The sequence below is a fragment of the Corvus kubaryi genome, unplaced genomic scaffold, assembly GCF_017639235.1.
Source record: "Corvus kubaryi isolate FWS band 111438036 unplaced genomic scaffold, C.kubaryi_AGA036_p1.0 split3-37296, whole genome shotgun sequence".
Lineage (NCBI taxonomy): Eukaryota > Metazoa > Chordata > Aves > Passeriformes > Corvidae > Corvus > Corvus kubaryi.
Window position 1 is genome coordinate 460,101 of NW_024582086.1, and position 26,197 is coordinate 486,297.

Below are 26,197 nucleotides of genomic sequence, written 5' to 3' on the forward strand. Positions count from 1 at the left end.
TGTGGCTGTGTCAAGAACCCTTCAGCTCTATTTCATAGCTACAGGCACTACCTTACCCTTCAGCACAGAGGGCTAAATTTACATACATACACTCATAGAAATATACTGGGCAGAACAGCAAAAAGGTGGACTAAGCACAAAGTGTGATGCTGAATCATAAAGACACAGTCAATTGAGATAAGATCTAATCAGAAAGGCTTTTGCAAGAAGGAAGAAGGCGTCTTTACTTGTCCTCTGGAATTCAGTGCAATGGGAAAATTCAATCAAGAGTAAGCTGGTTATACATGTGGTCTCCCAAAAGAGAGACCTTTTTTGATAGGGTCTTAAACTTGGCTCTGAGTACAACAAAGGGATTCAAGCTGCTAAAGTACTACTAATGATCAAACATATGTGTGGGTGAGGGTCCGTAGTGACGTAGAGTCCCCAGAGAGGTGCAAAGGAGAGCCTCCTTATTGCAAAAACCTGGCCTTTTTAAGCACATAGCTGGTTAGCAGTTTACACAGTTTTGAGGCATAACAAATGTAATTCAGCCAACCACCATACACCACAATGTGAGCACGCGATGGTTATATAGCATGTTTTTCTACCCCTAAATCAGCTGTGTCTCTTTCCCACAGTCCTTTTCTACTTAGCTGAAGTAACAGGCCTGAGCCATGATTCTACAAAGGCAACAAGGACTTCATTTTATAAAGTTTTACCTATATGGAACACATATGGTTCATTTAACTATTAGTTTTCAACATGAGAAAATGCTGGCAGTTAAAATCATGAGTTCCTATACTGAGAATTAAAATAAATATGTTTACTGATTAATTTAGGTGCATACTTGTGAAAGGCAGTGGCAAGGGAAACCAAGTGACAGAATATAAAACTGAGGAGTGATGGAGGTAATTAACTAATCCAAGTTGCTAATGAAAGTAATAACATCTTGTCCCTCAAGCACTCAACTCCAGGTTTGGCTGCTGCATCACAGAAAAGGAATATCAGAACATATTAGAAATTAGGAAGTTCTGACAGCAGGAAAAGATGTGCTTAGAGATACAGAAAAAATGCTGTAGAAGATAAATGTCAAAGAGAACTGAACTTTGGAGAAATTGAATGAGAAAGGACATATAAATTGATCGAAACATTCAAATGGTAGTATGTAAAAAGAAAAAGGATGCTCTGTTTCATTTTCTCATTCAATAATCATAAATCTTGAATGCAGCCAGACAATACTGTCTGTATTTAAAAATAATCAATTGCTTATTCCCAGCAACACTCAAATAGTTGACAGCACTCATTGCAAAGAGCACTACCAGAGTCAAAAACTTACCAAGTCAATGAAGAACTGAACTTGAGATGAAAAAATAGCGAAAAAATATTAAAGATTAAAACATCCAGCATAAAGTACAAAAATACTACTGCTCCCACTACCACTACTACTGCTACTACTGCTGATTACTGAGCATAGAAATGTTCCACTAATTATTAACATTAAGAAGGGGATATGTTACAACTGTTTCTGAAACAATTGTTATTTTGCAGAAATTTTACACTGAATTATTTGGACCTTTGATTTCACACATTTAATACAAGTAGTATTTGTAAAAATTTCTGCTTTTGTTACTTCAATTTAACTGAAGAGAATAAAGCTCTTTTGGGATAATGGCCTAATGTGTTGATGTTTTCTATTGTGACGCTCTTCGTAGAACATCCTCCCTATCAGATACAACTGTATTTCACAAGTAGTTAAGTCCAAAACTGATGAAATTTTCATCATTATGATGATCCTTATGCTTAATCAGATTTTATACTTTGACAGTCTGTCCAAAGAGATAATTAGGATGAGAGAACTTCTTTGAATTTAATAAAGGCCCAGGCAAAACTAGAGATCTGGAGACCTTTTGCTGTCTGAAAAGGCAAAAAATTAGATGCATGAAAAGTTGTCACTATTTCCTTTCTAAAAACAGTCTTTCAGGGAGTCATAATTCTTCTTCTTACAACCTTCCTGGTTGTAAGGAGCAGGTAAAACCAAGATGATAGGTATGCATGACTTTCCCAAATCTGAATTAAATTATTATTCTGGATGCTTATTTTATGCCTATTCAGTAGATTGCTATTTATCTACCTTATTCATGAATTTTACTGGGGCTAGCTCTCTCTGCTTACTAATTTGTATGAGCCGATAAAACTTCCACAAAACTTGTGTGCGACTAGTCAGCATGGTTTCATTGTCTGCTGGAATGAAATGATCCTCTGAATTGTGTTTATATCACACTGATGATAGAGTAGGAAGTTAGATTGCAATAAGTGAATGGTTAATTGCTCACATTTGCTTTAAAACTTCTTGGGAAATGTGCTTAGCAATATAACCATTTACTTTGTGGATCTCCAAAAATTATGCTATTTATTATAACTTTAAAAAATAATACCACGGGGAATTAGAGATTAACCATCCCTAGCTAACTTTCTAAATTTTACATTTTAAGAAGTACATTATGTTTGAGATATTAAACAAGTCTCAGCAGGAAAACAACTAATATGTAGTCTAAAAAGTATTTTCAAAGGTTTACTTCCATGCTTGTGAGTGCAGAACTGAGTGATTCCAAAGGAAAAAGATAACACAAGAGGAAAAAGGGCAAAGTGGAGAGATTAAAAGATGACTGAAATTTAAATTAGGCCATTGAGAACAAGAGATCAATTTGATGCTCAACTATTTGTACACTTTGAGAACCTGAATTCCATCAATGGCAAAAATACTAACGTCTTAAAATTCTTAGTTCTTGTGCAACACAGAGCTAGGATGAATCTGATGTTCAGTATTATTTTTTTTTACAGACTGGGGCACTAAAGATATTCCAGTAATTTCAACCAATTTGTTTAGAAAGTGATATTGTAGTAAATAGTTACTAAGGTACTTGTAATGATAAATAAATTAAGTGTAGATTTTAGTTAGAAACTATTAAGAAACAACTTCTTGCTGAAACTTTGGAACTAATGAATTTAAGACTCTGTGATAACTGTTACACATAAATTAAAAAAAACCCAAACGTATTAATGTTAAGGAAGCATGGCTTTAAAACTAAAACATGTTACAAGATCATTTTCTATATTGCTTTTGTATTATTCTTGAAACTTGCTACATCCAAATTTCACAGATAGTGAACTTTTATTAAGTGTATTAACATGCAGTTAATACACGCTGTAATTTTTTTTTCTTTCAAGTTCAAATTAGATGGAAAATTAACATACTCTCCTCATAAAAGTGAGAGCTATGTAAGAATGAACTGCTTTTTAATACAGAAAGTATGATACATTTATATTCTAGTCAGCTTAGCAAATTTTTAATCTATTCAAGGTTGTTTTTACTACTAGAATTGTGTCTCTACTGAAGTACATCTTCAGGAAAAGACTAATATATCCTTGAACAACTCTTCATAAGGATCTGTCCTTGGGAGACCACATGCAGAGGTCTCTCAGCTCACCCACCAGCTCACAAGGACTCTGGCAGGACACAAACCTACATCTCAGATGTCTCTGCAGGTTGAAGCCAGCAATTGGAAGGTGACACTGTTATTGTCTCTGTTGTGATGAACATGACCTCATGACCCATAGAGTTTGATCCAAACTTCTAAATCCATGGCAAAAAAAGGAAAATGAGTGACAAAACTTTTTGTTGATTTCAATAGTCTGCACTGCTTAATATTTATGGTGATAATCTTTACAAAAATTCTTGACCTTCTAATTCTTAAAGAAAAATACATATTTGCCCCATATTGAATACATGATCAAGCAACATGCTCTAGCTAAGCAATTCCTAAAAAAAGCAATGTCTAGTCCTTTTCCCTACTGAGGACTTCAAATCTGTAAAAAAATTTCACCTAAATCGACAATGAGGAATCAATAAAAAAATTACTATCAAGTCTAAACCTTCACTGAAGATGCCCTTTAAAAAAAAATGCATTGCCTGAACTGATTTGATACATGATAAGACTGCAAGAAAAAAACATAAGGGAACATACTTATGGTTTCCAGTTTTGTTTTATTAACTTGAAAATTTGTATCATATGTATGCATTTCTGGAGCACACAGAACAGTAGAATTTGTATTTTTGTGTAATAATTAAAATATTTTATAAGAGTAGTGTTTTATTTAAACATCAATTTTTTTTTTGGTATCCATTTATGTGCTGCCTGAGATCAAATTGCAATATAATACAGTAAATGCCAATAACACTCAATTACGTATGATGAACAGGTTAGTGAAGCTACTAATTTGTGACATTCCTTCCCTTTTTTGTTTTTTAAGGAAGTTAAGCAAATTAATCACAAAGATATAAACTCCTCCTCCTCAAGTAGCATTTTTGTTCACTAAATTAAGTAGCTAAAAAATCTTTCATAGTCTTGACAAATGACTGATCATCTCAAAAAACCTGAAAAATTTAGCTATGTTTTCCTTCTCTGCATGATTTTTTACTGTAAAATGTTATGAATTTACTGAAGGGACATGAAGCATTCCCATAGAACATTGGGCTAATCTATAAAACAGAAATTGGTAACGGGGACAGTTTCCATATGACCAGATGGGATTATTTTGTATTGCCTTCATGTAATACAAAATTATTTGTAGTTTACAAGGAATAGATAAAGAGTTCCAAAGTAATAGCTCCCAATAATTTCAAAAAGGGTCTCTAAAATACAATGTTTTAATTAATTATACAGATTTTTCTAAATCCTGGATGCTGACCAATGTACATGACACACCCCATCTTTATGGGAAGCCAGTAGTTTTAAATTATTCCAAAGATTAAAAAGGCATTCTCTGAAGAAACATGGGAAATTTATGTTGGCACCAGGTACTGCATGCAGTGCATTACTGAACAGAAGTAGTTGTTTATACTGGTCTACAAACCTGTAGAGGATTATGGCACAAAGCTCTGCTACTCATCTGTGTCATCTATCATATTTTGACAAAAAAAGTGCTCAGTTTTTAATTTATTTCTGTTCAGCCCACTTCTAGACTCTGTGGAGAACAAGTTTGACTCTCCAGATAAAGTTGGACCAAGTGAATGAAGCAGACAGTAAACACTTCTCAGTTATAAAAGTAAGGTATTTCCTGATACGGAGTACGAAAAGCTAGTGGTTAATCTCCATGCCCATTCCAGATAGCAATACACTCCTTCTCATCTCTATTTACTGGTCTTTGTGTGGCATGCTATTCTGATCGACTGCATAGAAGTAATGTCAGGCATTACACACACGGTTCCCCTGCTGCTTGACTTTAAATGACTTACACCTCCTCACTGAATGTGATGGCCTAGAAAAGAAGTCTTTGTATTAGCGCAGAAAAGGAATCATATAAAGTAATCTCTCTGCTCTGTGTTTCATATGAGATAATTTTTTTCTCCAAGACCTCTATGACACCACAAGTCAATGCAGATTAATGAAACGGAGATAAAAAAAAATCTGCTCTGGGAAATATTTCTGTGATTGATTTTTGCTTTCTATAGACTTACCCATTAAAATGTATAAAACCCACAACCTGCAGATTTCCTCTTTTTAAACATCAGTTCTTGAGTGAAAAGAAGAAAGGACAGATTGCAAATTAAATCATAGATAAGCACTGTCATACTCTTGGAGTAATGTTCAACGTTGGATGAATTATCTCTTTAGATATACAAACTCAGTATCAGTTGATCCTTCTAAAATGTCCTCATGCCTCAACAAGACAAAAAAAAAGCAAGCTATGGCAAGTAAAATGACTGCAAAGCTAAAACAGTAGACACATCATTTGCAACCTACATGGCTCTGCATACAGAACGATTATACAGCATAGCAACAGAGAAAATCACACAGCTGAAGTAGCAGGAATTGAATGCAAGTTGCCCACATCAGAGAAACCTGAGTAAAATGTCTGAAATTGATTTATATTAACAGAACAGCAATATCCATGGTATATCTTACACATCCACTGTAGCAAGTCTATCGGAGAAGACAATTATGCAGAATAAAATAGCCTAATCACCCAGTGCTGGTTACCTCTGGTACAGATGAGCTCTGAAGTACTTTGACTGGCACAGTGGAAGACCTTGTCTATTATTCTCTGAGTACTGCTCTGTTTACTGTTCCTCAGAGGTCCTTAACTCTGTGTGCTGTTTCTCTGAACTCCATAGCACATGCTAGAAAAACTTCATTCAGGTCTGGAAATCAGTTTCTAAGTTTCATATAGGGATAACTAAGGCACTTTATCTGAGGTATCACTATGTTGTACTAAGGATTCTTGAGACAATGGTCTGACAAGGAACTTCTCCTAAGCAAATACCCAGAAGCCCAGTATTTTTTATTACATAAAGTGAAGAACTACTAACAGAAGTAGTAAAACTACTCGTGTCAACAGTGTTAAATGGATGCAATATAGGAAGAAGACAAGGACTGATCTCAACCCCCTCTTAAAAATTAGATACATTAGTGTCTTGGTTTGAGAAAAATTTGGAGAAAAATGTCTGGAATGAATGTCCCTCTGTTAGAAGGCAGATTTCAGCAGCGCAACCCCCAACAGGTTCGGAAAGAAATTCCTTGGAGGAAAATGAAAAAAACCCAGTTATTTATTTAACAAACAGGGGGCACGCAGTCACCAAAAAAAGAGAATTAATAATATAATAATAAAACCACTCGCTGTGGAGAAGAAACCTGGGTAGATTTCAGTCCTTTCTGTGGACATGGTTCTGCCCTCTCTAGAGCTGGGGCTCAGCGTGGCCCCTTCCGGGCCACAGTGTGGGGCCTCCCGGTGATGTTGTTCTGGACCAGAGCAGAACAGTCCCAAGAGAAATTCTTGCCTCAGCTAGCAGGCTAGCTAAAAAGCAAAGAAGTTTAACTCTCTGTCTCTCTCCCGAGAAAAGGAGCCAAGAGCTGGGAAAAACAGCAGGAAGGTGCTTTCCTTGGCTCTGTAGCAGCAGGAATGCAGAGGACTGTATGTCCTTGAGCACAAACCGCTCTGAAAAATTCGCCTGCTTCTCTCCCCCCTCTCCTGAGAAACTGCTTAAAGACACAGGAAGGCACAGGATTCATGTCTGGCATAGGGCAGACGATAGGGAATACAGTATCATACAGTCACCCCAGGACAATTAGCTTTTATTTTTAGGGGATGAGGAAGTAAATAACTGTAGAATATATTTACTGAAAAATTAATTAAAAGCCTAATATGCTTTCATATGGAAAACCTATACATTTAAGGAACATGACCATAATATCTTTTATGTTGAAGCCAGTCAGATAACAACTTCATATGCAGAAATTCTTAATTGATTTGACCATAAAATAAGCTTTTTCTTCAATAAAGAATGATGAAGAATCTGTATTTACATTTGCATATATATACATACTTTCACAAACATAAGGAAACGGAGAGCAAAAAAGGGAAAGAAGAAAAAAGACTTGATAACTACCTCAATATGCATACAGATACCATCAGACTAATAATACAAAAATAAAAACTAAAAGAAAAATGCGAAGTTCTACAGAAATGGGCTGACCTGAAACCTGCACACAGCTCCTGCAAACAGCATGGAGCTCACTCCAGGTGCACTGCACAGTGAAGAAATAACATGCTGACACACCAAGGTAAGACCACTTGGGTCTTACTGAAGGGAAGAGAACACTAGACAACATCATGTCTTGCAAGCTTTATCTGCACAGATACATCCAGCTGCCTCTGCACAGATAAATAGTTTCAGTGAGGTGTGACACAAGCTGATAAACCAAAGTTTCCTTTGGTAGTTCTGCTTTCCTGTTGGTTCCCACTGAATGAAGAACACAGACTGTAACTAGTGCACCAACTTTGAATTTTGCTGAAAAGCAAATAGTTTTTAATACCACTAGCACAAGACTCACACAAGGGAAAAACAAATTGTTCTGGTCTGAAACTATCTACCTGTGCTAAAAAATAGAGTTCTCTGGTCATTGCAACGAAGCACTCACTCTCTCCCGGTGGGATCAGGGAGAGAACTGAAAGGGTAATAGTAAGATAACTCATGGGTTGAGACTAGAACAGTTTAATAATTAAACTTAAAGTAATAATAACAATAATAATAATAATAGTGATGATGATGATAATAATAATAGTAATAATAATATGCTAACTACCAACAATTCAATGCCCAGCTAGTTCCTGTCCAACTTTTCCCCTAATTTACATGCTCAGCATGATGCCATATATCATGGAATATCCCCGTGGCCACTGGGGGTCAGCTGTCCTGGCTGTGACCCCTCCCATCTTGTGCCCTAAAGCCACCTTACTTGGCAGTGCAGCATGAGAAACAGAAACATCCTTGACTTAGTGTAAGCACTGCTCAGCAGCAACTAAGCCATCAGTGTGTTACCATTGTAATTCTCACCCTAAACCCAAAACACAGCACTGTACCTCCCAATAGAAGGAAAACTAACTCTAGCCCAGATGAAACCACGACAGTAGGGGACCACTGTATTATGCCATTATAAAAGTAATGTCTACGCTGTGTCTAATGTAGTTTTGAGTTTCACTTTGAAGACAATACTGTTGATAACCTTCTTCTCAGATGTGTGTAAGCACACACATGCATTTATATGTTGATCTTGTGTTATAATATGAAGGCACAGTTCTCTAGGAGGCTGTATTCCTTCTTCAAATACTGGATTTCAGAGAAAGCCTATCATCTTTGCTGCCAAACCTAAACCTCTCAGGTGAGCACGGACTTTGTCCAAAAGCTGAAATAAAATTATTTTCATGTTTCCTGAGCAATTCCCAAGTGGACCTGTTCTTCAAGGTATGCTTTTAGGGAGGGAAGAAGATTCATCTCTATGTCAAGAAATTTATCATAAGATTGAACATATAAGGTTTGTGTAAGAGCATATGACTAAAGACACATTTTTTAAAGGATTTATTACTTGTGTGAACGATTCACAATCCTTAATTATCACTTGATACAGACAGAAGACAGGAAATCCTATCTGAGACTCAAGAAAATATGTAGTATTAATGCGTTAGGTTTTTTCGTCAATTTCTATGGTCTTTGCAACTTACTGCAAATAATCTTAGAGAAACACCATGCAGCCACTAAGCTTGTCTCCACACTGAAACTACAGCAAAGGTGCAAACATTAACTTAAGTTATACTTCTGGGTGCTGGTACAGACTACAACAAGCAAGGATCATCTATCACATCCATCACATCATTTTTGTTCCCAGAGAAAAACCTAAGAAGTTCTTCAAAGCAAGCAATTTTGAGGTAACTGAAAGCAAAACAAATCCCAAAGCAAGTTTCACAACAATTATGTTAGATAAAAAAATCTAAATAAGTAAGAAAATGCAGTACATAGCTGTTCTCTTAATTCATTTAACATGCTAATAAAATGGAAATTTTAAGAGATTCAGTGATGAACAGTTTGTCCTGTGCAGAACTCTTCAAGGCTTGACCTTCAATCATCTAATTAAAGTCAGGAGGATATCACTGATGATAATCATCATGTTTTCCATTTGCTGTGTATAGCATCTTTCATATAAGGATGTCAAAAAATCACAAACATCAGTTAATTGCTATTCTTACCAATTCTTTCACATACAGTTATTAGCATTATATTCTTATATAATTCAATATTTTATCCACACTCTAAGTTACCTATAAGTACTCTAGTTTATTAATTTTATCACCATGCAACCTCAGTTAGCAAAATGCCACAGAATATATCTAACATTTTTAGATTACTGGAAGCATTAGTCAACAGACTTCTACTCTCAGGATTCCCAAATGCAGGTTTCAGGGGCTGAATTTGCCTTCTAGTGTAGTGGAGAAATGTTCAGAATCAGTGAATGGTTTCATTTGGAGAGTAAAATTATTTACCATTTGTATTTAAACACTAAATAGAATTTTCATCAATTCTCATGTTTACTGAACAATAACTAATTTTGCTTAAGGTTTGCAAAAGAATTATGTGACTTCTTTTTCTCTGCTCACAAATCCATCGTACTTTTTCTGGGAGATTTCTTTTGTGCCCTTCCAAAATGAGTGCAGAGATCAGATTTCTATGTGCCTGGATTCCAGACTGACACCATAATCAGAGGACCTGGAAAAAGATAAGATTTCAGGAAAGTTATATCTTTATGAAATGGATATGATCCTGATTCAAGACACCAAATTAAGTCTGAATCTCTGCATTAACTAGAGTGTATGTTTCTGCTGGAGTCTCATATGCACACAAAATAGTTATATATCCCCATATCCAGTTGTCTCCTCTCCACCTCCAGAACTACCTTTTTGGTATCCAGATGTGATTGCTCTCCTTTTTCTTTTCCCTGTAACTACCTTCCACGCTATGCTCAGTATCAGTGACTGCTGTCCTTCACAAGAAACAAGGCCATACTATAACCCAGCTGTCCATTCTGCAGCATCGTATGAAAGCTTGTCCTGTTTGTCCCTCTTTTTGAACAAGTCTACGTAGAAGCAATCATGCTCAGGACCATAGGTGCACCTCTTCACTTCTAAACTAACCATGTGGTTTGGGAAGGAGGCATCTTGACTGTGATCTTGCTGTTTCAAACAAACAGTGCCTCCACCTATAGCAGGTTCAGATGGTTTGGATGAATATGGATTTTGGATGAAAAGGCTACATGCTGCCTTTGCAGGACCTAAAACTTTGTGATGTGTAAGCAATTCTGTGAACCTGCCATGAAATTCTGTCCACACCATTGAAAATGTCACTGAAAATAAGCCCTGCATTAATATTTGTCTAAAACACCGAGACACTACTGCTAAGCCACATCTGATTTAGGCAAACACAGAACTCCATATTGTTTCATTAAAAAAAAAACAACAACATACTAATACTAGTTTTAGAAATTTCAATGCTATGTCATTTCAATCAAAATGCATTTCAGATTCAGACAAAATTAGTTTATGCTGAGAAGAAAAATTTGTTAACCTACAGAAAAAGAATTATGTTATTTCAGAACTTCAGTCTGCTTGTGTAGGTCTAACAGTGGTAATTAAAGAGAGAATGAAAAAAACACAGCAAATGTACATGATATTGCATGTCAAAGCCAAACTTTTGAGCACACAGCTCTCCAACCCTGTAACTTTTCAACATCTCTACATACCAGTGAGACACATGGTTGAATGTATTTTGTGACTGATTTGGCAAGACAGTTTGCAACATCTTCTGCATGCTCTGATTCTTTGGGTACCTTCTCACTTGCCTTCTTGCTGTTGTCATAGGCAATATAACTATTTAAGATGTAGCTTTTGCCCTATGGATTGCCAAGAGAAGATTTATAAACAGCCAGCTGTGAAAACAGAAAAGTCTGTATCAGATATTTATGATTTTAAGCTGGGAAAGGTGTTCTGCACTACTGCTGAAGTATTATTAGTGATTAGGGTACCATCAGGCCAGCAAATTCTGTAGCTATGTCCTCAACATATCTTTATTATCCCTCAAAGTAATTTACATGCAACAGGTACAGAATACAGCTCCAGAACTCTGGAGGTGAGCTCCTTCAAAATATGCTTTTTCCAACCACAGTTGGGTTGGGGACCATCCAAACACCCACCATCTCAAAGGGAAATGCTTTCTTTGACATCTAAGACCCCAAAATATTCATATTATGAGAGAAAATTGCACTGTGTAACAGGACTAGCATTGAAGTTTCAACAAATATAGGCCTATATGCCTTCTTTGCTAGCTGATCTTACAAGGTCCTTGAAGACTGAATGAAACTTGGCACTCAGTGCAGCACTTGTCCCACATACTCTTTTGTAGTTGGCTTGAACTTTCATTGCCATGTAGTCCACGTACGCTCACACTTGAAAAAAGTGTGGAGTCCATGAGGAAAGGTGAACTGCCCTGAGAATTTGTTTCTTGTTTCTATGAAAATACATTCAAGATGAAGGCTTGCTGTTTAACAAATACATTTGAACTCGACTTTATTTAAAGGGTTCATAGACAACTTATGCACCAGTGCAACTGACATCACAAAAAGTCAGGGACAGTATTTGTTTCATTTAAAGTTTAAAGTTTAAATTTAGCCTCTGTTAATTATTTTTTCCTAGTAAGAACAGAAATAAGCTGTGTTGTCTAAACTCATGTACAGCAGAGTGTTAAAAATTTTAAAGGCCATAATTACTCTACATTTGACTAATGGAGGGCATGCCAGCCTTTTAAATAGTTTAGTATTTGTGTCACTAAATATATTATCATTACAGTAAATCTGACTGCTTCTTATTTGGTTCTTCCAAAATGCCTGCTTTCCATACACAAACCACTGAAAATTTAAAGAGACTTGGAAAGGATTTGTGCAGCACAGAGCTGAGACCTTCTAATGGCTTTCCCTCCATATTGCATCCTACATTGACTAAAAACTTATTGTGGCTAGGGAAGAGGAGTCCATTTGTGGCTTACAGAGGACTGCAAAGATTCTCATTTTTCTGGTGCAGAATATCATTGTTCTTTAATGTTTTAGGATGCAATATAGCACTGATGATATGGGAATAAGAGAAAATTATTTCATAGATCTGGCTGCAGATATTGATGCTATCACCTTTTCAATTAATTATTGCCACTTAGCTAGGGATTAACAGATGATCAGGTGGGAAGACATGGCACATCTTACTGCTACCTCTGAAATGAATTTAAACTAACCTTTTCTACATTAACCAGCGCTACACTACCAATTACAGCATGGTATCTCTACGGGCTTTTAAAACTTCCAGTCAGATACAAGAACACCTCAGTTTTCTGCTTCAATTAACTGAAAACCAAAGATGCTAACAGAAAAACAAGAAGTGTCTGGTTCAACAGGCTTGTTCACACTGATGCAACTTTCACACAGGTATGTCAAAATTAAATCTCTAACAACCAAATGCAATTGATTTTCGGTGGTAAATTTTATCATTTAAGCTGATACAGTTTATGCAGTCAAACCAGTATAAACACAATTAAGAGTAACCCCATATATTTCAATAAAATGAGAAAAAGTAATTGTTGTAAAGCCAGTTTTTAGCTCAGATCTGAAGAAGCTTGGCATATATTTTGCAATTCTACATTCTGCTAAAAATGTTAATATTAACAGTTTGCCATATTTAAGCCAGGTAAAGACTGAAAAGGAAAAAGACTCATTGAATTTTGTTAGTCAAAGAAGTTGTGTTGATAGCAAGAGTGAAGAACTTACACAGTTCATGACAAGAATAAATTCAGCTATTCAGAAACTCTTGGAGAAGGAAAAACCTCCAAATGATTCATGCTATTCTGTAAATGAAAGGTAGCACTGTTTTGCTTTTAGGGAGACACTAATTTCTTCTCTAAGATGCTCATTTGCTATGAAAATCACCAACAACTAAAAGTAGTTTCTCAGTACTTATGCCTATGTACTAGTCCATACAGAGTACTGTAGATTTGGCGATATTAGTGTTTTAATAAAAGAGAATATTAAAAAAAACCCCTACACTTTTTTTCATTTATTTCTCTAGCTCAACTTCTTTAAAAGCCTTTTTTGGTTTGTTTGTTTGCATGTGGATTCCTTTGTGATTCACGAGTATATGAATCAATTTCAAATCCAATGTAATTAAGTAAAGTGATCAAAGTGCAAGGCACAACTGGCCATTCTCAGCATTACAGCATGTACATCACATGCATGTTGATTACGTAACTGACTTTTCATCTGGGAAAGCCTTACAAATCAGAGCCATCTGTTTTCCTAATTTTTATGTAGCACCTGGTAGACCTCATACAGTTTCATGAGTATGCTAAGTATTTTAAATGTTCATTTGTTCTGTATGAATTTACAACGGAAGCTAAAAATTTCCTTATTCTTTGGTGACTGGATTGTCTCCTTGAGCTATCTGCGCTTAATTCTTGGACTTAGTCAGAAAGCTGTGGGTTAAAAAAAAAAAAAAAAAAATTAGATGTTTAAATGTCTCACAGAATTACTAACTCCACCTGAATTGAGACAATTTTCTGAGCTGCAATTAGTGTTAAAGTCTCCATACTACTACTTCCCCGACATCACATTATGGTAATATAACGTAATATAAGTATCAGTAGCACAGAAGTGGTAGTTGGGATCTACATAGAAATCAATACTGGAACCCTGATATATATTTGTACACAGCCTGCCTTTCCTGTGGGTCTAAATGAAGGGTTGCAAAGACATAAAAAATAATCTGTTTAGTAGGAACTTCAGGAATGCAGCCATTTGGGGTTTGCTATTCTGTCACAAAGCCAACAGTTCCCTTTTCTTATGCACTTGTATTGCAGTGATTTTGGTCATAAATCCACACAGTAGTTTAGTACATTGCATGTGTAGTGCAGTAAAACAGATAACAAAAGAGGTGCTTGATGCTGTAAGGCTTATGGAGCCTTATTTGGGGAAGATTTCCAGTCTACTTCGCAAATTCTGTCCTTTGCTTTTGAGTTTTTGCTCTTGTTTGGAGAAGAACGAGGTGTACCTGTGAAGAGTAAGTACTCAAATTCAGCTGCATAGCAACAGAACCAGGCATACACTGGAGAAGATAATCCTGATATCTCAATCAAGAGGCATATGGCAGAAAAAAGAAAAAAAATAGATGGGAAAAGAAAAAAGTAAGTACTTGTGCCACTGGAATGAAGGCTAAATCAACATAAGCAAGTGTCCTTCTCAATTCCCCTGCTAAGTAACTATTATTCTATGAAATTTGTGGTGTTGTGTCGTTACAATTCTGTTCATGATCAGATACATAAAGAACTTGCATTCCCAGGAAATCCGTCTAAATATGATAAAAAAGGTAATGGCTGATGTTCTAGAGTGAAAAGTGATGGCCACCATCCAGCCCCTGGATTTATGTAGAGGACAAAGGATAAGAAGGAACAAACCAAGGACTTAATATTTTACGAGGCACATTCCATCTGCAGACAACAAATCACATGCTGAAGCATTGGACAAATTATTTCCTCCCTCATGTTTCTTGTCACCTTCAGCTGAAGAGCAGGAATAACACTGGCTGGCCTCCCAGGCACTTTGGTGAGGCAGACACACTGAGACCTGTTCCTCAAGGGATGCTCCCACACTAGGGCAAAACAGGTCCATGCAACAGCCCTTGATGGCAGCTTCTAGAAGAGCTTCAGCAAAGAAGTTGAACTGATGAGGTGGAGTTAGTGAATTACCAGTCATGTCCACAAGTTCTTCCACACAATTATGGAAAACTACTTAGAGGAACCCTATTTTTGCCTATCCTAGGGGAAGAGATTACTTATAAAAATATTAATTTTCCATTCTTCTTCTTCTTTTTTTTTTATTATTATTAATCATTCAGTGTACTAGCCTTTACAGAAACAAATCTATCACTGAAATGCGAAAAAAGCCCCAAAATTACAAAAGACGCCTTCCTAAAGGAGCTCTGAGGATGAAATAAGATAGATACTTTTATGCATTTAAAAAATAATTCTACGGCTGGACCTCAGCAGTGTTGAATCAGATATACAAAACTTAATTGACACATTTTATAGATACATGTCTGTTATTTAAATAAAGAGTTGTATATTCCCTTTGCTCTAGTTTAAGGAATTAATAAGTCATGTTCATTTAACATAGATTATTTTATAAATTTCCCATTTCAAAACAGAAAATATGTAGGCAGAATGTGCTAGAAAATAAGGAATATCTACGCTTTTCACTATTGTCTGTAGCACTCCATTCTAAGAGCAAACATTCTACAATATAATACAACTTGGAGCACTACTCCACACTAAACAAAGATTTTGAGATACAAGATGAGAATTTCCAAACAAATCAAGCATTCATCTGCTATCATTTGACACAAGTGCCTACTGGAGAAGAGTTTTAGCCTTGTACAACATCTACGGCTATTATTCATCAATCTTCAGAAAACCCTATTTCTACATCACCCACACCTAGAGATCGCAGCTGTAGGAGTACTCAATAGCCTGTCTTTGAGAGAAAAAAAGCCCCATATATTAAAACCAGGGTTAAATTTAATAAAACAAACCCCTCTAACAGAAACTGTACATTTGTTTGGGCCAAATATTTTAGTTAAATTCACTTCCAGATATATATGTCATGTATACTCCTAAATTTCTATTTGTCCTGCAAAAACTTTTTTTCTGCCTAGACCAACTGTCACTGCTCTTCTGTGAAAGCAAATCATTAATGGGAGACAAGAAAGATCACTTGAAAGTTGATAATGTTAAAAATTCAGTATTCCATGGGTAAGTCTTTGAGCAGATAATGCACCAAAAAGGCATCCATAATGTAATAGGCAGCTCTTTCTCATGGTGACAGAAAACCAGCCTATGCTCTCAACCATACGCAGCACTTCAGAGTACCACAGACAGAGAACAAAACCAGCTGCCCAGAAAACAGCCATTGAAACACAAGGAAGTATTGATGACTTGCTATGTCAGAAAATATGTTCCTTTGTCCTTGTAAACCTGACAGGAATGAAGGTGGGAAAAAACAGGATAATTTATGTGGGCAACTAAGGCTTGAAATGTGCAGGAATTTGTTGCTTGACAAAAATGCTAGCCTTTACACAAGGTGTTTATTACCATTGCATCGAACTCAGCACAGAATTTGCTATCCTGTAAGATGGCTTTAAGGAAATGCCAAAATTTTAATGACCTTTTAAGTTCTATATGGTATTATTTATTTATTTATTTATTTATTAATAATGCACACAGGACTCTGAAAAACACATCTGCCATAGGGTTTGGCTGGTAGAAACCTACATTTGGAGCTGCTACAACTGACCCGTTGAGGTGTAGACACTGTCCTCAATTCAGCACCTGTCCTCAATTCAACCCCCACCTTCAGTATTCAGCTCAGATTTGCAGATACAGAAACAGCAGACCCACATATTTTCCTTTCTCATGGCACACCCTCCTTCAGCAGCATCACACATGGATGCTCTTTTGCGCAGCAGACACTTGGTTTGTTTCAGCTGTGAACTGCTTGGGCTTTAGATGGTCGGTTCCCATTACCTTTGCATTGTGCAGCCATGATAAAATCCTGTGTGGTGACAGTTCCTTGATTGCTCAAGCCAGGGGGATGACGTCCTTGAGTTTAGTAGGCACTGGATTTTGCCTCTGATGCTCATAAGCAATTCACACAGCCTGGATAGTGAAAAGCACTTTTATGGGGAAAGATAGGTTTATGAAGACAAAGGGATTCTCTACACAGATGCTGCTGCTGGGCAGAAGTGACCTAGGCTTAACAACTCATTTAAATAGTGGGTCTTTTCAGAAAAGCAGACTTAGTCTGTAGGGAGGTTTTCTTCATTAACTCACTTCATAATCCATTTCTTCCTTAATGAAGGGGAGAAAGAACACTTATTTCAGAGAAGATCTATGTCATCAAATGTATATTATTTGTTCTTGGCTTCTCCCTGATTGCAAAGTTACCATTAAAATGACTGAAATTATTTACAGCAAAGCACTCTGTCAGCCCACCCAATAAAGATCACCAACTTAAATTAACCATCCACAACAGAAAGGACTATTTCTGCCTACAGCTACAAAGCAGTCAAACAATGAAGAAAAGCATAATTAAATGCTTAGAAACAAAAAAGAACTTATAGTCCTATTATTGTACATTTCTGCCTTTTTGCATGCATTGTTAAAGTTAAGGATGAAACAGATTTTTTTTTTGTAAATGTAAGATTGTCATTAAAATGCATCAGATCACTATTAACATTTTAAAATCAAATTTCTATCATGACGTATAGCTAAATGTTTACTATACCAATGTTCTTTTGCTAAGCTAAGCTCCTTCGCATAGGCTGGAAGCTTACCCATTTAAATGAACTAAACACAAAACCCAGCTATGCTCAAGTCTGAAAAACAGAGTGCATTCATGGTCAGAACTAATTTTCTGGTCAGTAAATGAGTGGCTAAAACACAAATTGCTTCTTCCAAGTTAATTCTTTTCATGTTATTTGCACTTAAGAAATGCTCTCCTTCATCATCACCAGGGAGTATTCTGCTGTTCTCATGCAAAACAAAATTTGAGGCCATAGAAAAAAACCCCATCTATTATTAACTAGATATAAATTATTCCTAATCTACACACAGTGTTTAATCCCTGGTTCACAGAAATGCAAATTGTACTTCAGAAACAGTGTGTTAACAAGCCATTTGTCAGCAGCAGACAGGAGCACAAGCTCAATATAAAATATAGAACAAATGCTTCAAGCTCATTCCAAAGAACATGCAATTGAAGGTTGACCCTGAGCTGTACAGATGTGCAAGTTCACATTGTGAGTCTGTTCACCAGTTTAAGGGTGGGAGGAAAAAAAAATCTCTAAAATGTGTTTCTATCACAGTTCATACTTAGCCTCCTTATAAGCAGGAAATATATCCCTCTCATTGATTTACAGTCCTCCAGGAGGAATAAGGAAAAGAGAACAACCACTGAAGAAGCTGAAAGGCCTTTATGCTATTCTGCTACATTTTCCCCTAAATTTGCCAAAATAAATTACCAAAATCAAGGGCTTATAAATTTGTTTCCAAAAATGTAAATAATGCCAGAGGTAAAGAGATGTAATGGTAAAAAGGAGTAAAAAAATTAGTTCCTGAAGACATCCTCTGCTTTCTGCCTGAAGAACCACATGTCAGAGAAGAAAAACATTTTTCTTGTAATAAAGGTGTGCCTAGGAAAGGGTTTGTAGCTGCATCTTCCCAAGGGCTCTTGCTTCCCAAGAAGCAAACTGAACAGCTTGACTGATCCACTCACAAAATTCTTATGTGAAACACAGGAAAAATATTTTTAAAATAGTTGAAAAAAGTTCCTAAAAGCTTCACTCGAAAATGTGTTTTTTTCCCTCATGGAGTCAAACTCTGTAATTTCTGTGATATTCCATTGTCTCATCAAGTTTGAGAGAAAACTTCCCCAGCTTGGGAAGAGTTGAACACATGAAGACTACCTTCTAGGTAATGTCCTGTTCATTACAATTTGAACAGGAACAGGATTTTCCTTCCTTCTATTCATAGAAATAACACACCAAAAGGCGAGTAACTAGGAAAACTAGCTCCCTCATTAAAGATGCTGATGCCTCCTGCTGTTATTCCTACCTAGGTACTGTTTGAAGCTGGCTAAGTGTCCCAGGAATAGCCAAGAATTTTCAGCTGCTATGATGAATGTAACTGTCTTGTAAAGGAAGCTGCACCAGATAATGGGATTAAAGCACACTATAGAATTAAGTGTATTCCATTAAATTCACCTCAGTCTGATCCCAGTAGTCCTGGCTTTATTGAATAGGAAAGGTGCCATTCCCAGACACCAGAAAAATTGTCAGCTTAGGACGATTGTCAGTCAAAATTTCTTGGAGCATTATAAGCACCTGGACTCTCTGGCTGTAGAAAGAGAGGCACAAAGTCCTATGGCAGCAGACCAAAGGATGTCACTTGTCACCATGAGGGAAACAAAATTAACTGCATTGCATCTTACAGTGAGAATACTATAGCAGTTGAAATAAGCCATTCATTATTTAACAGCAGGAGATATTCCTAGGGTGAAGGTACATGTGCTGCCATACTCAAAGACAACTTTCCCAGCAGTTCAGAAAAATAAAGCTACAATATACTGTTAGCAAGGACAGCATACAGGGCACAGAGCTCCCAGAAGAATTTAAGTAGTGCCAAAGATGCCCAAAACCTCCATTTTTCAAATCCATTAATACCAAGTAGACCAAAGAGTTTGCTTCTTGCTGAAGAATGAGATTTACCAACATGACATTGAAAGACAGAGGTTTGGTATCTTTTTTAACTTTCATCTTCCATAAAATATCTGCAGACTGTGACAGGAAAGAGACACAAATTATCAGCCTAAACTAGTCTTTGAGTACTGAAGAAACGTTAAACTACAAAGAACTGTCTGGTGATGCAGGAGTTAATGGCAGTTCCCTTCCCCTTGTTTTGGAAACAAGAGGTAGTCCAGCAGATTTGAGTATCCTGGTTGTTTTTTCGGTCCTTAAAAGACAGGAAGAGGGGTCAGGAAGCCACAGATTATCTATTTAACTTTCACTGGCAGAAAACACTGAAAGAAATTAAGCATATATAAAATAATTAAATAATAATTAAGTAGCAGGAAATTAATTAATAAAGAACACGTGGCATCACATTAAATAATTTCCTCCTATGACATAGGAACATGTCTTGTAAATGGAGAAGTTTGTGACTATGTCATATATCTTAGCTTTAGGTCAGCTTTCGGCATTTATAAGATGCTTCCAAGCAAGCCACAGAAACATGGCCTATACAAAACTACTATAAAGCTGGCCCTGTTGAAAACCACATACAGTTGTTATCAGTGCTATCAGCAAGGGCTCAGTAAATAAGAGTACCACACACCCCGTGCTAAAAACTTGCTTTATCAGCATAACTCTGATCATGAAAAACTGGACATGAAATTTGTCAGGGTGATGTGAGTTCACACATACTGGAAGACAAAGCTGATTTAGAAACTGGAGAAACACTTTGAATAATAATATTTAATTCAACAAGGAAATGTGCAGAGTATGTAATCTTGTAGTGAGGACTAATATGTCTGGAGCGAGGGTGGGACATGAGGGCATGGAGAGGTAGGTCTGTAGAAAAAGATCCAGTGGAAAACAACTTCAGGATGTAATTTCTAAGGAAAACACTTTCGACACAGAGGGAAACAGGAATATTATCAGAAAGGCAAGTGAATACCTGTGTATTCCCATTCTGATCTGTATTACTAGTATCAAATCTGGGCCCTGACAGTTTCAGGTATTCTGAATCAATAAAATTACTGAGCCGTTGGAGAAACAAATCTATGAAATGGAGAAATATTTAACTCACTAGGATCTTTACAGAAGAGAAGACTGAAGCAACAAAAAAAGCTTTAAATATTAAAAAATATTTGAAGAATGTTAAGCCAGAAATAAAAGAATGACTTATTATTTGTATCTTCTGGGAATGGACTAGGCTTATATTGCAAGTATTTAGACTAGAGACAGAGAAAAGATTTCTAACAGTGAGAATATCTAACAGCTGAAATGGCTTTACTAAGAAGATTTTTACATAATCTATTTTGAGCTAATGAGCTCTCAATCATTTAAAATCGGCCCAGAAAATGTACCCCTAGAATCTCCAGATACCTTTTAAATATCAGGCTTTTTACACAATAAATGCCTCAGCCTCTGATTTACTGCTGAAGATACTGTTATTATACTGCAAAAAGGAAGTTATCATACAAGTATCACTGCACCTGGGAGAGCTGTACACTCCTGTGTCCTTTGTGCTGTAGAGTCACAGCCTGCACAACACCATTCAGTGTAAGCCTACTACTGAGCATATGAAATTCATCACATGCGCTGTCCTGCCTCCATGAAGTGCATTCTTAGACCATATTCTAATTTACAACAACACTTTCTCTTGGCTTCTGAAAATTGGCTGACACAGAAATACACAATGTCACGTCAATGACAATTGCTGCTCCACAACTATTTCCACTGAAAACCAATTGAAGTTCAATTTCTTTTAGGGGGGAAAGCCAGGAGGAGCCAATTATCATTGCTTTAACACCACAGTTTCACCTCAGGCATCACTTAGGTTGCAAACAAAAACATTTCAGATCCTGCTTGCAACCTTCCTTCTGGTATGTGGCTTCAACTCTCAGTACCAGTACTATATAGAGGGAGGATTGCACTAAATACCCATCTTGATCATATCAGCAATTAAACAGATAACTGTGTATTTTAAATACTACAAATAAGAAATACATTCAAAATTTAATGCTGTTTGCTGTGTTTTGCAAACTATGTTGTAGCATTTTACTGAATTCTCCCTGTAGCAAATTACTAATGAACAAAATCACATTTTGTTACATTTTAGATCTAATTTCCTAACCTGGAAGAAATTTTGGCTCTTCTCTGTGTCAGGATGAGGGAATGTCAGTACCCTGTGAATGCTGTATTCACAACAGCTACTCCCACAAGTTTATGGGATTACATCCATCACTTGGCTTTTGCTAAAACCACAGGACTAAGAATGCCTCTTAAGAAGTATTTTCAATTGTCTACTGACTGGCTCAGCTTCCTGCAATATCGGGGGTGTAGCTCTGAAAATCCCTAGCCAATGTGCTCCCTTGGTTTCAGTTCATTGGAATGTGTAAACAGTGGGTTCTGTTAGCAGAGCCAGTGTCATTTTCAGAGTCAGCTGAAGATGGAGGGACTACATTTTGACAACAAGCTCAAAGGCAAATTAAGGGCACAGTGGCTGAAACAGAAAACTAATTTTTGATCATTATGATTGATATGAAGCAAGCAATTCAAGTTTTTTTTAACGAAGTCATAATGGCACTATAATAGTGTTCAAGCCAAGTTCTCAATTTTACAGCTCAAATTGTGGCAATTGTGAAGCAGTGTATGTACTTCCCAGGAAGTAAGGAAAGATGGTATGTTATTTTCTTAGCAACTGAACTAATTGCTAACTAATCTAATGGATCTAATCCATCTATCTATCTTTCTGCTTCTCTCTTTGATTTCCAAAATTTGCTACAATGAAGTAACAGCAGGAAATTTTCCCTTTCTCCAAACTGGCCTGGTCAGGCCTTGAGGCAACAGTGATATTCAAAAAAAGTTTGGCTATAAATGTCAATGTGTATAGACTACAGACTTCCAACTTATGAAGCCCCGAGCTTTATCCTGAAAACAAATGTCTGATCTTCATACATATGGTGCCAACATTCTTTCAAGTTACTATTTTACCATTCCTCAGAATTAATTTGGCGAGGAGATTTTTAAAGTAGAACTGAAAGCAGCCATTACATCGTGCCATTCCTGTTAATTTTCTTAAGAGGTTAACACAGGGACAAGGGCAAACAGAGAAAAGAAGCAGCAGAAATTTCTTACAGGGCATTTTTTCAAAGAAAAATTAACAGATGTTACACTATTTTTAACACCACAATTCACACCTTGGCTAAATGAAAGGATTATTTATCAAGAATTTTTCTATATATGTCAAACAATCACAACTTTCTTTAGCCGTACTTCCCTCTCCCTTTTGTTTACTATGTCTGTTGATTCAGCAACTTCACACCAAACAATGGCTATCTCTTTCAGTGACCATATAAAAAACCAAAACTCATGTAAAAAGTCAGAAATGCTCTATGTATGAACTGCAGAGGATTGTGGGTTTTGAACAACATTTTTAGATATTTAGGGGAAAAACCCCATATATTTCAAAGTGTATATACGATGCTGGAAAAAAACCCCAGATCTGATCATTCGTCAGTGTGAAGGAGTAATTATTGTTCCTGTATGATGTAAGGGAAAGCAACAGATGTTACTGCAGCCAACATGAATGGACGAACAAGACATGTCACCAGCCTATGAGCCACCTCTGCGAATCCAAACACAACACTGATGTCTGGTGTCTTGCAGACCACTATGTCGGTGTAGCTCCATGGACTAAAACTGTGCTGTGAATACACTCTACATGGAGGAGTTTCCTGGGGTGTTTTCAGCCCCTCAGGACTTGTCCTGGTTTCAGCCTTGAGTAAACCTGCACTGGTGCATATTACCCTTGGCACCATGGTGAGTTAAGCACCATCAATGAAATGGTTGCTCTGACTTCTAAAACTGGGAAACTTCAGTAGGAAGACTGCAAAGGGGACTGTCTGCAAGTGGTTAAATACAGGGTAAATAGTCCATTGATAAAAACACTAAGGGGATTTTCTACATCTGATTTCTTCAACATGTATTACTCCTACAGGTTTTCTAGTAAGACAGCTGTAATAGCATGACCAGTAAGAGAACCACAGTATCTGAATTTAGCAAAATATAACTCAGCCCACCTGTATGTCCTCTGGAATCAGAGCTAAAATGACATAACTGCACTCTCCACCTATTCAGCCTTTAAGAAATGAGCGGTCCAAATAAGGCCCTAATTAAAAGCTTCTAAAAGGGAGAATATCCAGATACGTAAGTCAAAGCAGAGAAAAATGGGAACTGATAGTGTGTATCAATGAGAGCAAGAACTGAAAACACATATTCTTACTTTGATATTTCTGAAACTATTTTCTGTTTCAAGGGGATGAAGATGGTATTTGGAGCAGACTAGAATCAGGCAACCCAAGCTGGACAAGATGTTAACTGTCCTGCATTTCCTTGCACTGTTTCAGCAGACCATGAAGATTACACTTTGTATTTGTAGGAGTAATCAGTGGTCTTAATTTACCCAAATATTTCTGTTTTCACACTTTAGATGCCAGGGAGCAAGGATGTTCTGGGAAAATATGCCTCACATTTCTAGCTTTAACCTTCAGCAGCCTTCAAACCTGTATATCCAGCACTTTTTTTTGTGAACATGATGAATGATCCAGCAGTGATCCCAACTGTCTTACTAAGAATATGTTTATATGAGAGAACATAGGAGGCCTCTTTAGCATAATGACTCCAGTGAGAAAGAGAAGCTCGTGATGATCACCTCTCTGAGTGTGTTGCCAGTAAGCCAGAAAAATAAAGAAGAAACAATTTCTGTAGGGGCTTGTGATGTTCCTTTCTGGCCCCTGTTTGCAAGGCCTCAGAACTCATGAAAAATTTAAATGGCTCAGGAAGGCATGGCAATTCCAGTATGTGGGCTGTCAAGTTAATTTATGACTGTATAATTGGGTGATTGCTTTTCCTCTGGAAAGATGAAACAGCTGAGCCAAGAAAGATTGGTATCTACCACTTCCCATAAACATAGATATTTTTAGGGTATGAACAGAGACAGAAACAGAGAAGCATTAGTGCAGCAGCTCAGAAGTCTGCAATACTGTTTCACTGAATATACTTTCCAGATGCAGGGCTATCATTACCCCAGACTCTCAGGTCCACATGGGAACTGCAGACGGGTTCAGAGTGACACTTTACCCCAGAGAGTTTCCAGCAGAATTCTGGCTATAGACAACACAAGCAGGCAGAATGCTTTCTGAGGAACTGAGGGAATAAAGGCTTTCTTATTCTAGCCTCAGTACTGGCTCTGAAACGGATGTGGTATATAGGTATGCCCCAAATAGTCAGGCTCCTTTTGTGCATGGGATACCAGCTGTGTGAAAATCCTAAGGGACTGCAGGAACCTATCCTTACTGAGATCTTAGCTGCTGCTTTCAGAGAAGCTGGTATAAAGACAGCAGTCCTGTTTTGACTACAGACCCTAACTGGCTTGCTGGAGGTGTCAGAATCTGTCTCTTACTAACTGCCAATGTATCAGGTCAAATATAATGTATGAAATAATTCCCAATTCATTATACTAGTTGCCAGGGGCAATGGTTCCAAGGAAAATGGATGTACTTACTACTATTTTTACTGCAACACAGCTGCCTGTGTACAATTTCTAGGTGCACAGCATCCATTAATTTGATGAGCAAAGGCTCCATCTAAACTGTGATACCTGAGGGCATTTTGCAATTCCCAGCTCTGAGACCAGACATGAAGATCTCACGCTAGAATGAGTTCTACACAGTCAGTATTCCTGGTCTTCATCATAGTTTCTGCAGGAAGGAAATCCAGGAGAGTGAGGAGGGAGGGATCTGTGACGTATGCCAACACACTTCCCACTTCAGGTGACGGGGGTAAAAAGGATGGAGATGAAGATCTAACACAGAGCAGACTCTTAGACACAGCAAAAAAAGGTTAGATTTACCTTGGTACAATGACAGCAAGGAAGAAATGATACTTCATATCCTTCCAACAATAAATATACAGCCCTTGGATTTCACACCATCAATATTCTGAAAAACTCTTCTGAAGTATTTTGTCTGCAGAAATACCATTTGTTTGCATGATGTCTGGGCTTACAAAAATGCATACCTATGCATAGGATGCATATATACTCCATCAGTTATCAGCATTCAAATGATTTAGCCGTATCTGCCACCTCGGTTTTCCCTTGGATATTCTATGCCTGATTTTGGAACTTACTCCAGCTACCTGAGCAGGGAATCTCATACGTTGAAGGAACCCAGGATGACCAGTTGCTTCTTTATACAGTTTGCTACAGTTCTTGTGCAAACTCTTTTTGCGATCTTAAGAGATTTTAAGGCAATTTTAAAAGTTACACTGAAATTCAAAACAGGGTTTAAGGCCATTGTGATCCTTAAGTCTCTTACACATTCACAGCAAGGATGGAAATGTGTGAGTTTTTCTTTTGCATAAAAGATTTCAATCGTCATTCTGGTAACTAACCTGTGCA

General features: G+C 37.0%; 1 long non-coding RNA gene across 1 annotated transcript in view; it reads right to left on the minus strand.

Annotated features, from left to right (window-relative positions):
* Positions 1–8,881: 8,881 nt before the first annotated feature.
* The window catches only part of LOC121658411, a 51,926-nt gene continuing 34,610 nt past the window's right edge, over positions 8,882–26,197 (minus strand). The window contains exons 2-3 of the long non-coding RNA XR_006013957.1: positions 11,109–11,294; positions 8,882–10,078 (exon numbers count right to left, since the gene is read on the minus strand). This is a non-coding gene — a long non-coding RNA (uncharacterized LOC121658411). The remainder of the gene's footprint in view (positions 10,079–11,108; positions 11,295–26,197) is intronic.